The sequence below is a fragment of the Elaeis guineensis genome, chromosome 13, assembly GCF_000442705.2.
Source record: "Elaeis guineensis isolate ETL-2024a chromosome 13, EG11, whole genome shotgun sequence".
NCBI classification, from domain to species: Eukaryota; Viridiplantae; Streptophyta; class Magnoliopsida; order Arecales; family Arecaceae; genus Elaeis; species Elaeis guineensis.
In genome coordinates, this window is record NC_026005.2 from 62,017,417 (window position 1) to 62,031,549 (window position 14,133).

General features: G+C 38.3%; 1 non-coding gene across 1 annotated transcript; it reads right to left on the reverse strand.

The window, feature by feature from the left end:
- Positions 1 to 13,013: 13,013 nt before the first annotated feature.
- On the reverse strand, positions 13,014 to 13,119 carry LOC114912715 (small nucleolar RNA R71). The gene has a single exon (XR_003798511.1). It is a non-coding gene; the product is annotated as a small nucleolar RNA R71 (small nucleolar RNA).
- Between the last annotated feature and the right edge of the window lie 1,014 nt (positions 13,120 to 14,133).

The following is a 14,133-nucleotide window of genomic DNA, read 5'->3' on the forward strand; positions in this document are numbered from 1 at the left end:
AGCCCAAAGAAGGCTTAATCCAGTTATGAAGGATGTAGTTAAAAAGGAGATTCTGAAACTCCTAGATAGTGGAATAATTTATCCTATTTCTGATAGCTCTTGGGTAAGCCCAGTTCAAATAGTACCCAAGAAATCTGGGGTAACAGTGGTCCAAAATGATGCAAACAAACTTATCCCAACTAGGACCCAAACGGGATGGAGGGTCTGTATAGACTATAGAAAGTTGAATGCTGCGACAAGGAAAGATCACTTTCCTTTGCCATTTATTGATCAAATGTTGGAAAGACTAGCCGGACAAGAGTTTTACTGTTTTCTTGATGGATACTCCGGTTACAACCAGATCCCCATAGCCGCTGAAGATCAAGAAAAGACTACATTCACCTGTCCATTTGGTACTTTTGCCTATAGACGAATGCCCTTTGGACTATGTAATGCACCGGCAACCTTTCAGAGATGCATGATCAGCATGTTTTCAGATATGATAGAATGATTTCTAAAAATTTTTATGGATGACTTTTCTGTTTTTGGTCTAACCTTCTCCGAGTGTCTGAATCACCTGCAATTAGTTCTAGAACGATGTAAGGAGAAGCACCTAGTTCTCAACTGGAAAAAATGTCAGTTTATGGTCAAACAGGGAATAGTTCTTGGCCATGTCATTTCTAAAAAGGGGATTGAAGTGGACAAGGCCAAAATAGATCTAATTGCAAGTCTTCCACCACCTAAATCTGTGAAAGAAATACGTTCATTTTTAGGTCATGCTGGATTCTATAGAAGGTTTATTGCCAACTTTAGCAAAGTAGCACGTCCACTAACTAATCTTTTGGCAAAGGATACCAAATTTGAATTTACTCATGAGTGCTTGGAATCCTTTGAATTTCTAAAAAATACACTTGTATCAGCTCCAATCATTCATCCTCCTGTCTGGTCTGAACCATTTGAATTAATGTGTGATGCGTCCGATCATGTTGTGGGTGCAATCTTAGGTCAACGAATAAATAAGCTGCCTAGAGTGATATATTATGCAAGTAAAACCTTAAATGATGCGCAGCTTAACTACACCACAACTGAGAAGGAGTTTCTTGCCGTTGTCTTTGCTTTAGAGAAATTTAGATCTTATTTGGTTGGGACCCACACCATTGTTTACACCGATCACTCAGCCATTAGACATCTCCTAGCAAAGAAGGATGCCAAGGCACGTTTAATCAGATGGATTTTGCTCCTTCAAGAATTTGACCTAGAAATTAGGGACAAGAAAGGCACTGAGAACGTTGTAGCAGATCATTTGTCCCGAATTTCAGTCGCACCATCTAGTGAACCACCCATCAATGAATCTTTTCCAGATGAGCAACTCATGTCTGTGTCTACTGAACCTTGGTTTGCTGATATTGTAAATTATTTAGCCATAGGTAAGATACCTTCTCATTGGACTAAGCAGGATAAATATAAATTCTTTGCCCAAGTGAAGTATTTCATTTGGGATGATCCTTATCTTTTTAAACAATGTCCTGATCAAATTATTAGAAGGTGTATCCCAGATAACGAAGTCATGAATATTTTATCTTTTTGTCATGATCAAGCATGTGGGGGTCACTTCGCGTCTAAGAAAACTGCTGCTAAGGTTCTCCAATGTGGTTTTTATTGGCCCAATTTGTTTAAGGATGCTCATGAATATTGTAAAAGTTGTGCTCAATGTCAGAAAATGGGTCGAATCACCAAGCGACACATGATGCCACTCAACCCAATCTTGGTAGTTGAAGTTTTTGATGTTTGGGGAATCGATTTCATGGGACCATTTCCAAATTCCTTTGGAAATAAATATATTCTAGTAGCAGTTGATTATGTTTCAAAGTGGGTAGAAGCAATTGCATGTAGAACACCCGATAGCAAAATGGTCATTAAGTTTCTTAAAGAAAATATTCTCTCCCGTTTCGGTATTCCTAGGGCAATCATTAGTGATCGAGGAACCCATTTTTGTAACCGACCTTTTGCAACATTGATGAAAAAGTATAATGTCACCCACAAATTGACCACACCATATCATCCTCAAACTAGTGGACAAGTTGAAGTGTCAAACCGACAAATCAAACAAATTCTGAAAAAAACTGTTAGTGCCAATAGAAAGGATTGGTCTTTGAAATTAATTGATGCACTTTGGGCATACCGAACCGCTTTCAAGACCAATCTAGGAATGTCTCCTTATAGGATTGTGTTTGGTAAACCATGTCACTTGCCTATTGAGATAGAACACAAAGCCATGTGGGCCATCAAACAACTAAATACAAATTTGAACGACGCTGGAAACCATAGAAAGCTTCAGTTGAATGAATTAGAAGAACTTAGAAATGAAGCCTATGAAAATGCAAAGATATACAAGGAACGAACCAAAGCATTTCATGATCAATCAATTATGAGAAAAACTTTCAATATCGGACAAAAGGTACTCTTATATAACTCTAGATTACATCTATTTCCAGGAAAGCTTAGGTCTAGATGGACAGAACCATTTTTAGTAAAGGAAGTCTTTTCACACGGAGCTGTTGAGATTGAAAACCCAAGTAATGGTGTTATCTTTAAAGTTAATGGTCAACGATTAAAACCATTCTTGGAATTACCTGTCAAGACTATTGAAGATGCCATGGTTCTTTATGAACCAACTTATTCTGATTAAGTTGCTTCGAGGTTTGGTCTGGCTGAAGACATAAAACTTAGCGCTTCTGGGAGGCAACCCAGCTTATTTAATTTCTAATGCTTTCTTTGTTTTCAGTTTGCTTAGGACAATTAAATTAGATAAACTCCATTGGGGACAATGTCGGTCAAGTTGGGGGGAGAGCTTGAACAAAATCAGGTGTTATCATTTCCTTTTCCTTTCACTATGAGTTATTTCTTGCATTTAATATATTATGTAAAATATATATATATATATATATATATATATATATGAAATAAATTAATCTATAAAAGAAATAAGAGTAAGTTAGAAAGTATTTGCTAATGTAGTGAGTCACGGAGAAGATTAGCTGGTTAGACTCTTGGTGGCTTAAGTCATTTAAAGACTATTAGCACTTCCAATTGCACATGCACACTAACAAGGTAAAGTAGGTATTAATTGTAAGGTCAATTAAGGATTTGAGTATTATTTAAATTAGATAATTTTCTCTACACCCCAATTGAAGAAATTTGAATTTAAGGAAAGAGCTACCTGCCTGAAATAAAATGCAAAACACAGAGTAAATGTGGATTGCCCTAAGCCTAGTAACCGGGTCTCTTCACCTAAGTCAAGTGTTGAGATTCGCGTCAAACGGTGGTGGGAAGGCCAGGATGCTCAGCAAAAAAAAAAAAAAAAAAAAAAAAAAAAAACAGTGTGAAAGCTACCTTAGTTCTTTATTTAATCTGGGGTGTATAGAAAATTAATCGAACTAAGTTATGAAAAATGATACAATTGGCCTGTACAAGTTAATACTGAAATACTAAGTTAGTTATCACTTACACAAGTGCTATAAAACTTTAAGTGTACTCTAAGAAAGCTTCTAAGTAGACCGACTACCGATTCTAATTCGAAGCTCATTACTTAGTAATACTAGAAAACTTCTTGAATTTCGATCTTAAATTAATTTGCAAAGGAAGGATCTTTTTGAATTATGATCTTATTTTGGTACATTGCTAAGGGACTAGCAATGATTAAGTTGGGGGGTGTGATTTATGTCACAAATTGACATAAAAAGTATCAATTAATATCTAAATTATCTAACTTTATTAAGAAATTGATACTTGTTATTATATTTTGCAGAAGAAGAGATCATCAATAGAAAGAACAAGGAAAGAGGATTCCGACGGTGCAAATTTTATGCAAAACGGAGTTAAATTGACCCAGAAATTGAAGAATGAAGAAAGAAGACTCAATTGGGTCAAACCCGAGTCAAATCAGATCAAAATTGATCAAAAAATCAACTGATTTGGTGATCTGATTAGCCGCCTGGTCCACAGCAACAGACGCATGGACCATGGACCCATCGGCATACCATAAACCCCTCTAACAACTCTCTAAAACCTCTTAGTCCCACATCGAAAGTTTTGAAAACCTTATAACCCCCAAATGCCTATAAAAAGCCCCCAAAGGCCCTTATTTTATGTATTCTTCCTTCCGATCAAGCTTGTAACCCTAGATAGTGGGGTTTTTAGCTCTCTTTTCAAGCCTCGAGCTTTGAGATTTTTGTAATAATTTTTTTTTATATATAAAATCTTATTTTTATGCAATTTCATCTCTTTACATTATGCAATTTATTTTTCTTGCAATTAGGATAGTTTAATTTATGCAATTTAATTTTATGCAATTAGGTTAGTTTAAATTATGCAGTTTAAATTTATGCAATTAGGATAGTTTAATTTATGAAATTAGGGTAGTTTATTTTTCTATATTTAAATTTTGCAAGTAGATTTAGATCATGTCTAGCTAAGCATCCCTTCTAGGGTTTGCGATGAAGCTAGATCATGAGTAGGCATTTTACATAGGATTCTTTCTTTTTCTTAGGGTTTCTTTTTCTTCCTCTTTTGCCAAGAATTTTTGATGAACTACAGTTGGGTCAGAGTCCCTTCATAGTTCATGCTTGATTCAGTGCATAGGAGGAGAAAACCCTAAGGGATCCTAGTTACTACTCCCCTGTAAAGAATCTTGATGGGTTATCGTTGGGCCTTAGTCCCTTCATAATTTATGCTTGGGAAAGACAAGAGGAGTAGTCGTTAGGATCAATAAGAAAAATTCTAGGTAGAATTCTCTAATCTAGATCTAGTGGATTCAAAAACCCTAGATCCTTAGTCTTATTATCTTTAGCAAACAACTTTCGACTTTCGATTTTTGTTAAAGCTCGCTTGAGCATAGATTTGAAAATCATTTTTAAAACCAAGTCTCTGTGGGATCGACCCGTACTCGCTGGTCGTGCTACTCTGCACACCGTGCGCTTGCGGTTTTATTTACAAATTTTAAGATTTGAACATCATTAAGCATCCACTTTTTAGATACTATTTTTTTTAATTTTATGGAATATCAATGATTTCTTTTGGAATTCAAATTTATTTTACCTTAATAATTTTAAATTTGAATATATTACAATCAATTAATTTATAGCCAATCTTATTATATTTAAAATAGGTAATGGCATGCTTTTTAGTTTTAAGTTTTACAAGCATGTTTTTCAAAAAATTTTTGTTCATTTGAAGTATTAAAACCCGAACCAGCTTCATCAAAATAATTTTCTATTTGTCCAAAATTATTTGCCAATTTTGAGAATAAAGAGTAAATATCTATCAATAATGGATTTTAACCGATCAACTTTCTATCTATCAATAACGCTCGAGCCTACCATTGGCCCAACCCAGGCTTGAGCCCGACTACAAGCCCAACCCCAACTAGAAATTCAGGCCCAAGCCAAGGTCTAAATGTAATCTTTTATTATATAAAGGATGGCTAAGCTTAGCTACATAACTTAGTCTCTTAAGAAATCACTTTTCTTAGTTCTTCCCATTTTCCAATCAATGTTCTTCTTCATTTCCTCAAATTGGGGCAAAGCCTCACTACCTAGGGTTAAGTTGTCCTCTCTGCCTCCACCATCGAATGCTGGTTGGCCACTCTAAAGCCCTCATCACTATTTGCCAGTCGATAGTCATCGGTGTTCCTTCAAGGTCATTATCATCTGTCATCGCAATTCACCAATGTAGATGTTATTTGTAATTTTATACCTGCTTCCAAATGCCTTTTTCTATTGCAAGGCATAAAACTCATGCATGATGAGGGCCCTAAACTTCAGGCCAAAGTTGGAGGCTTCCTCATTTTTTTTAAATTCAACTCCCAAGGACTCTGTGCTTCATACTAAAAATTTTCCATTATATTAGACAAAAAAGAAAATGCTGAGATTTACATTAATTAGCACTTTATTTTCTCTACCTCGGGTCGGGCTCGGGCCAAGCAATTTCTCGAGTTGGCCTAAATGGATTCGGGTCGGGCTCAGGCCTGGGCCCAAGTCAGTCTCGGGCCTACATTTTTATAGAATTATTGGGCTTAAGCCTAGTCCGAAGCTTGAAAATAATTTTTGAATTGAGCTCTGATAGGGTTAGAGCCCGATCCAATGCGGCATGGTTCCACCTCTATATTCGATCCCCCTTTTGCGAGATCTCATAATTATAGATCTATACATCTTTTCAAGATCAAGCTTAGGGCTCTTCCTCTAGTACTAATCTATTGTTGCTAGCAGCCAATCCAGAGTTAGAGTAGATGGATAGGAGTAGCTAGATGTTGGTGCCATACCGATGGAAGTGAAATTGCAAATCAAGTCCCTTACCAGAGTTGCTTCCGTCAGGGATCCTTCGATGTTCATATCAGTCATCAGAGAATAATGAAAAGGAGAGAGGTAGTAGAACTTGAGAGCATATCTGGGGTCTCTTGTTCCTCCTATTTATAGGTGGGGCGGTTAACCATCTCCGAAAAAAGGGCAAGAGTGGGTAAGAGAATCATGCTACTTCCACCTTATCTGGCTAAGGTGAGTGGTCACTCATTGGATCTGGAGCATATCTAGAATATGGACAAGATATGGTAGCTACTCGATGTGTAACAACCATCGAGAATCTCAATCTAGGACCTCAGCTCAGAAGGCATAGAGTCAGCTCCTACTCAAGCTTATGCGAGCATTGGGTCTAACCGAGGTAAAGCATCATCCCGTATCAGATGCAGGAAGTTGGATTCTGACTCTTCCAACTTTTTCTTATTTGCTGGAAGTAGGATCCCCTGTACAAAGTGCCGCACTACCTACCAGCTCTCCAGCATGGAGTTTAGACCAAACTGTAGCTATGCACGGCCCCTACTCAGCTTTGTAAGGGCTAGGGCCAGCATCAGGCTAGATGCATTGGAAGGTGGTTGAGAGGCCTCCTCACCTCGAGGGCCTGATGCTAAAGTAGATTGGGACGATAATACTGCCCCGAAGGGGAGGACCTGGATTGGACTGACCATGACCATGTTGGGGTCGGTTGACAAACCCTCAGATGTAGAAGGGAGGCCTCTAGCCAAGCTTAGGACAGTCCAAGCTATCGAAGCCTTAGTGTAGGGGCACTTGGATGGATCCTTCACAATAGCTGAAGCTTTTCTTTTCTTCTACACTATCCAATGAAGTCTTTCCAACTCGTCTATCCTCATCTCTACAAAAAATTGAGGTAAAAAGGTTAGGATAGAAAAAAGAAAGAGAATATAAAAAAAGAAAATCAAATCTTTTGAGAAGACCTAGCTGAGGCCAACATTGAACAAGATCTACTTAGACAATAGCTCTTTTAATAGAGAAACTGCATGCCGGAGTAGGGTCTGATGCTCGGCATCACCTAATGATAGAGCTCGAATCACTGATCTCTGAGATCAGCCACATGAGGTGAAGCCCCGGTCCTCCCCATTGGCAAAAGAAATAAAGAAAAATCTCTCCTTCCATATATAAACGAAGGAAGGAGAATCTCGAATTAGGCACCACCCTCTTCAAGATGAAATATACCATCAATCTTGCTCTGTGGGATGCCTCTTGAAAGTGAAGTAAACTTGGAAGAGTAGGATGGAAGAAAATAGAGGGTGGCGAAACCCATAATAAACTTCCATGAGTTTGGTACCACCAAACTCAAGGCAATATCCAAAAAATGGAAAAGACAAACAAAAATGGATGAAGAGAAAGCCTTAGGTCGGCTATTAAGGACTCTTCATATAGTCCAAGCCGACCCCTCAGAGGATCACAGATCCTATTGCTTGGGCCTGGGGCTTCCAACTGGTACTCGAGTGGGGCCCTGAACTAAAGATGGATTAGTTCCAAGTCCTCTAGGCCAAGGACTAATTGGAAGCATGTGGGGAAAAAGACTTCTTCAACCCCCACCTTTGGCAAATTGGATTCATACCCTGAGGAAGAGGTGGCCCCACAACTCCAATGCAGGTCACCAAACTGATAGTGCCTCTCATTCTGAGGAACAATCCTAAAGCAAAGAAATTAAGAAAAGTAAAAAATGGGGAGAACTAGAAACTGAGCCAAAGCTGAGCTAACCTCGGAGAGCTAACAAACATCGAAGCTCGATCGCTAGAAGAACACCGGGAAAGATCACTAAAGAAGCTCTACAATCATCATACTCTAGCCAGAAATTGCCAGAGTCTTAGCATAACAAGAAGAAGTATGCACAAATGAAGGTAGACCACCATTTATAGATCATAGGGGTGGCCCAGATCTAATGCCAATTCAAATAGCCCCATTGGATGATTGACACATGTTGGCTTGGGGTTTGCTGAATGGAACTCCCACCTATTGCCCTTAACAATGCCCGAGATAGATGACTATATGTTTTAATCAAGCCTGTCACTGTCCACGCAATGAATGAGCGAAATAGTTTTGACTTGAGATAATGGTCATTTTATCCAGCACTTCACTATCTTTGCTCGAGCTATCTTTAGCTCGAACTGAAGAGTGGGGGCATTAATATGGGATTGATTAGGCATGTATGAGGTCATAATCCTTAGGCAATGTTGTCCGACGTATGGGTTGGTTTTTGATGATCTAGAGTTGGCATTTGCCCAATTGACATCCATTTGGTGATGAGGTCAGCTATCATCTGAGGTCGTAGACTTTTGCTATTTCTCTTTGGATTGGAGCTACGATGTGGTTCAAGGCACCTCGATTCCAAACCAAGGTACTCTGGTTAGTAAAAAATGGCTCACAAAAAATGACTCATACCCTAACACTTGCCACCCACTCCCGAGTCCGAAGCGGTTTGCTTACTTCAGATGATGGAAGTAGTTTGTCAGGGGAGCTATTTTTGTTCATTAGGTATATCCAAAGTTGACTTTGGACTGATGTTGGAACTTATGCCATCATTACTGTGTGCAATGTTCCAAGCTCTGATTCCCATGGAGATGCTTTGGATGAGGTGCCATAATTATGAAAGCATGGGAATTGAGGTGGCACATCGGGATTATTTAAAAGATTCAATTCCAAGGATCCCTTGGTTACTGATGCACCACACCCAGGGCTGACACATCACAGAGCGCACATTTTTCGTAATCACTATGGATTATAGCTGTGATCAGAGGTTGACACATGTCAGCATCTCAGGTGGATGTGTCAAACCATCGGATTGATCAAAACCATTGGTGCCTTTATAAATTTTGATCCCTCTCTCAACTTATCTTTCACCTTCGACTAATGTTTCGCCTGATATTCTACCTTCATAGTTGCTGGAAGGGTTCTTGCCCGCTATCTATCACTTCTTCTGCTGCCTTCTTGTAGTTTTTAAGACTTCTCATTTTGGATCTTTTATCTTGTTCCTTTTTCCCTGCTTGGTCCTTATTTTCTTTGTATTTTTCCCCAATGTTTATCTTTTTTTTTTATTCAAATGGAATCCGATGGTAGTGGGTCGAGCAGGTCGGGGCTCTCGATCAGTCCCTCCTTAGGTCGGGCTGAGGTCAAACTCCTAGGCTGCTACTACCTCAAACCCTCTAGCCTAGTTCGAATCTTGTGGTTCGAATGTTCTTAACCATAGTCCAAATGCGGAGAGGTCCACTCTTACTAAGTTCGACCTAGATAGGATTTGGGCTTACTATCGATTTTCTGATCAGTTCCAATTGGAGCTATCTAATCGGGATAGCCAAGTGACTAATGCTCCTAAGGGGCACCTTATGATTTATAAGGAGTTTCTCCGAGCTGGACTCTGATTTCCCCTTCACCCTTTCATTTATGATCGACTCGTCCATACTTAGATTAGTCTGAATGGTATTCGGATGATCATAGCTTTGATTGTTCTTTGTTTTCCTATTGAGACCAAGCTAAGATGCTTGCTATTTCAAGCATTCTTCACTTTGATGAGGCACCCCTAAAGTAAAGGCTAGTGGTACTTCACTTCTCCTGAGGGCTACCAGTTCGTCAAGGGGTTGTCTTCCTCTATCTATGGCTAAAAAAGTTGTTTCTTTTTTATATCTTTCGATCTCTCATGGGGCTTCAACTGAATCTACAGGCACCCACAGACCTCCTAGATAAGCTAATGAGCTATTCTTTGAGGACAAGGAGCATCTTCATAAATTATGGTATATAGAGATTCCTCCACTGAAGGAGCTCCTGTCTGAGCAGTCTTTGTATGATACCACTATCAACTTGGTCAGACCTCGGGATACGGCCGATCTCCTTGACTTGAGCTTTTCATCTTGCTTTTGCTATTATATTTGGTAGAATGCTAACTTTTTATTTGTTGTTGCAGTGATGAGGCGGATCAATGCATTAATATGATATAAGAAATTTTAAAATTTTTATTATTTAATCTCTATTATTTAGTATTTGATACTTCTTATATTCTTTTTAGAAATTATTAATCATGAAGAATTATTCACACCAACTAGCAAAAGCCCTCAATATTTGCAATGACAAAGCCTAAGTTAAAGCCTAAGCTAGCCTCTATTGACAAATTTTTAGTAACACAAAAGAGGCACACGGTCAGGCCAGAAGACAGCAATAACACAGCCCATTAGAGTAAGCGACGGTCTAAAGAAGAAGCCCATGCGGTCCAAGCAGGCTCAATTGCACAGTCCACGCATGGCACATAGGGAGACAACCTAGCGGTCCACACGCTGTGCACAAAAACATGGGGCTTAGTCTACCGTCGTGGCTCATAGGCAGGCTTGCGGGCGAGCGGGCATGGGTCCAAGCGTAGGCGGGGTGTGATGCGGGTACGGTCATGCGAATGCTGGGCAAGCGGGCAGTCTTCATGCAGGTTCAAACAAGTAGGCATGGTTCAAATGGGTCTTCATGTGGGTTCTCACACACAGGCTTGGGATGCAATGGAAACAGAGAAGCTTAGGGTTTTTAAAAGAGTTTTAAAAGAAAAGAGAGAAAAGGAAGATGTGAGAATTTAGGAGATTGGATGGCTAGGACTCTAGGAGGTTTTGAAGGCTATAAAATGGGGTGTGGGGGCACCTAAGAGAGAGAGGAGATTGAAAGAGAAAAATTGTAGAGAAATTCTGTAAAGAGGAAGAGAGGGAGGCTGCTAAGGTTTGGAGTTTTGGGAGAGAATTTTTAGCTACATAAGGAGGTTCTACATCTTCATTTTCTTCAAGTTCTTCTTTAATAAGAAGATGGAGGTGTTGATGGCGAGCGAGATCCAACTTATAAATAGCTAAACTCTTTGTCCTCGGAGGAGTAGATAAAGTCCTTCAGTCAGATTGGTATTTTATTTCTTGTTCTTATTGTATATTTTTTTTTTATTATGCAATCAACTACTTGAATATTGTAAGACTATTTTTTTTGAATAATATTGAATATTTGGCAAACATAGATATTTTCTATGATTTTATTCATATGTTCAAGTAGCAATTTTTTTTATTTTATAGTACTTGATCTCGAATAGTTTATGACTGCGTAGAGACGAGTCGTGATCTAAAGATATGATTCATGCTCAATGAGATAAGCTATATTGAAAATAGGATCATAGATTTATCATTTTTATTATCACTATGGTTTGTAGTTTGTAGTGATTTGGATTGCTTTGATTAAAATATTAATCTGTGATTAAGGATGGATTCAAAAATTTGAGGCACTTTCTTCTACTTGATTTTACTGAAATTTCATCTTTATCAAACTTGTTTCTTTTATTTTTTTTTTAAATCTTAAAATCTTAATTCTTCATCATATTTTTTAATTTGAATACAACTTAGTCCATTGATCCCTGAGGATTCGATACCTATCTCATCTTATTCTACATAATAAGTTGAGTTAGAGTACATTATTATTTTTTGGTGTTTATGATAGCAACCAAATTTTGGCACTATTGTCGAAAATCATTGGCACGGTTGATTTAATAAAAAAAATAATTTTAATTTTTTATAATACACCTAGGACATTAAAGACTAATCAAATGACTTTTGTGTGAACATCTTGTTTCCTTGCATAGCACCTTCATAATTCATCTTAAAGGGCAAAATCCTAAACAAAATAAGGTGAGGATTTTATCATCATTTTTTGGCCCACAAACAAGCTCCTTGCATCTTGCATAAACCCTAAACCTAACTAAAATCAACTAGATGCTAGCCCTAAGGACACTCGAGCTTAATAGGACAAGGGAGCTTAGGGATTGGATCGAGTTCTACCTGGTTGATCGATCAGTATCTAGGCAAGTGATTCTCAATTCGAAAGAAAGGTGGTTGTCTAATTAAGTCCGTTGCGAAAGCACGGAGAGCCTCCCATTGATCTTACATTTATTTGGCCAATTTGGTTAGTTAGTTCTAAATTTGGAGTGCTCAAAGGCTAACTTGAAAGTCAGGAGCTATCTAGACATAGGGTGAACCTTAGCTAGGAGTATTATTTTTGTACAACTTGTCTGCTAACATATTTATATAAAAATAAAAAAATCTTCTCATCTATCTCTTAAATCTAAGATCCTCTAGGTTTCTCATCTTTAAAATTTTTCTTCCCTTTTCCATATATATTTCCTAAAAAAAATAATAGAGATATACACAGAATAGGATTTTCTTTGAATTGAAATTCTTGATTGTATGCTTGGTCGTAAATCACTGCGATCAAAACTACAACCTTTAGATCCTAAAATTGAGAGAACCATAAGAGCAATCCATGCTAGAATCATGGTTGCACCTAATGAAGTTAACCCACCATGCTAATTGAAGAAGTACTTCACTCCATCATATATCTACTCCCCATGTATTCAAGTGCCTCTTGTGGAGGCTAACCAGTATGAAATCAAGTCCAACATCATCCAAATGGTACCATCCTTTTATGGACTTAGCAATGAGGACCCTTACAAACATCTTGATGAATTTCTTGAGATCTGCTCTACGGTCAAGATCCAAAACTTCTCTGACGATGCACGTAGGTTAAAATTGTTCCTGTTCTCCCTTAAAGACAAAGCCAAATACTGGCTAAACTCTTTAAACTTGATAACCATTTTAACCTGGGATTAACTTCAGAGAAAATTTTTCAAAAAGTACTTTTTCATTGAAAAAACAAATCAAATCAGAAAAGCTATTACTAGTTTTTCCCAGATTATTGAAGAATTGTTTCATAAAGCATGGGAGAGACTTAAGGACTTCATTCGTAAGTGCTCACACCATGTAGTCCCTAACTGGCAATTAGTTCAGAATTTCTATGATGGATTATCATAGAAACATCAATAAATGGTCGATACATCATGTGGAGGGACATTCATGCTAAAAAGTAAATATGAGGCCTGGTACCTACTCGAGACCCTTAGCGAAAACTCCCTACATCACATGTTTGCCTCCTGTAGAGGCACTCCCACATTCGAACTGAAAAGAGATGAAATTTATGAGGTAGGTCATTCCACAGACATCCACAGCAAGATGGATAAACTATCATAAAAACTCGATCGACTATTACAAGTCGGGCACACCTCCACCCCATCCACACATATGCAAGATGTTTGTACTATTTGTTCAAGTCCAACCCATTTTGTGGGTGATTGTCCAACCACACATCAATTTTTTGGATTTGTGCAGAAGCAAATTCATCAGACCCAAATTCAAACTGCTCTCAAACTAGGTAACAATTCGTACTCAAACACTTACAATCCTGACTGGAGAAATCACGCAAACTTCTCATGAAAATCACAACCTATAGTTAACTCGATTGCACAGAGACCTAACTATCCTGAGATACAGTACCAGAATATCCCACAACCTTTTTCTAGCAACCATAATCTCACTTTGGAGGATAATGTGCTACAAGCATTGAAAGGATTAGAGATAAACACATAGATCCTCCACTTCTATACTCAATCGATAGCTAAGCTAGAGGCTCAAATAGGTCAACTAGGTGTAGCCTTCAGTCGGAGAAAAGAGGAAAAACTGCCCAGCCAATCCATAAGCAAGCTGAAGGGATAGTACATGGCTGGAAGCTCTAACACCCACGAAACTTTTTCAAAGCATGCTAAATCTGTAATGACTCTTAGAAGTAGAAAGATCTTAAATTAGCCAAATAGACCCCACTAGCCAAAAATTAAAACTCTAACTAAACCCGAAGCATCTGAGAAAGAACCTAAGGAAAGGGATGAACCAATGCCACTAGCACCCACACTTAAGCCTCCATTCTCGAGTGCCCTAGAATCCCCTCT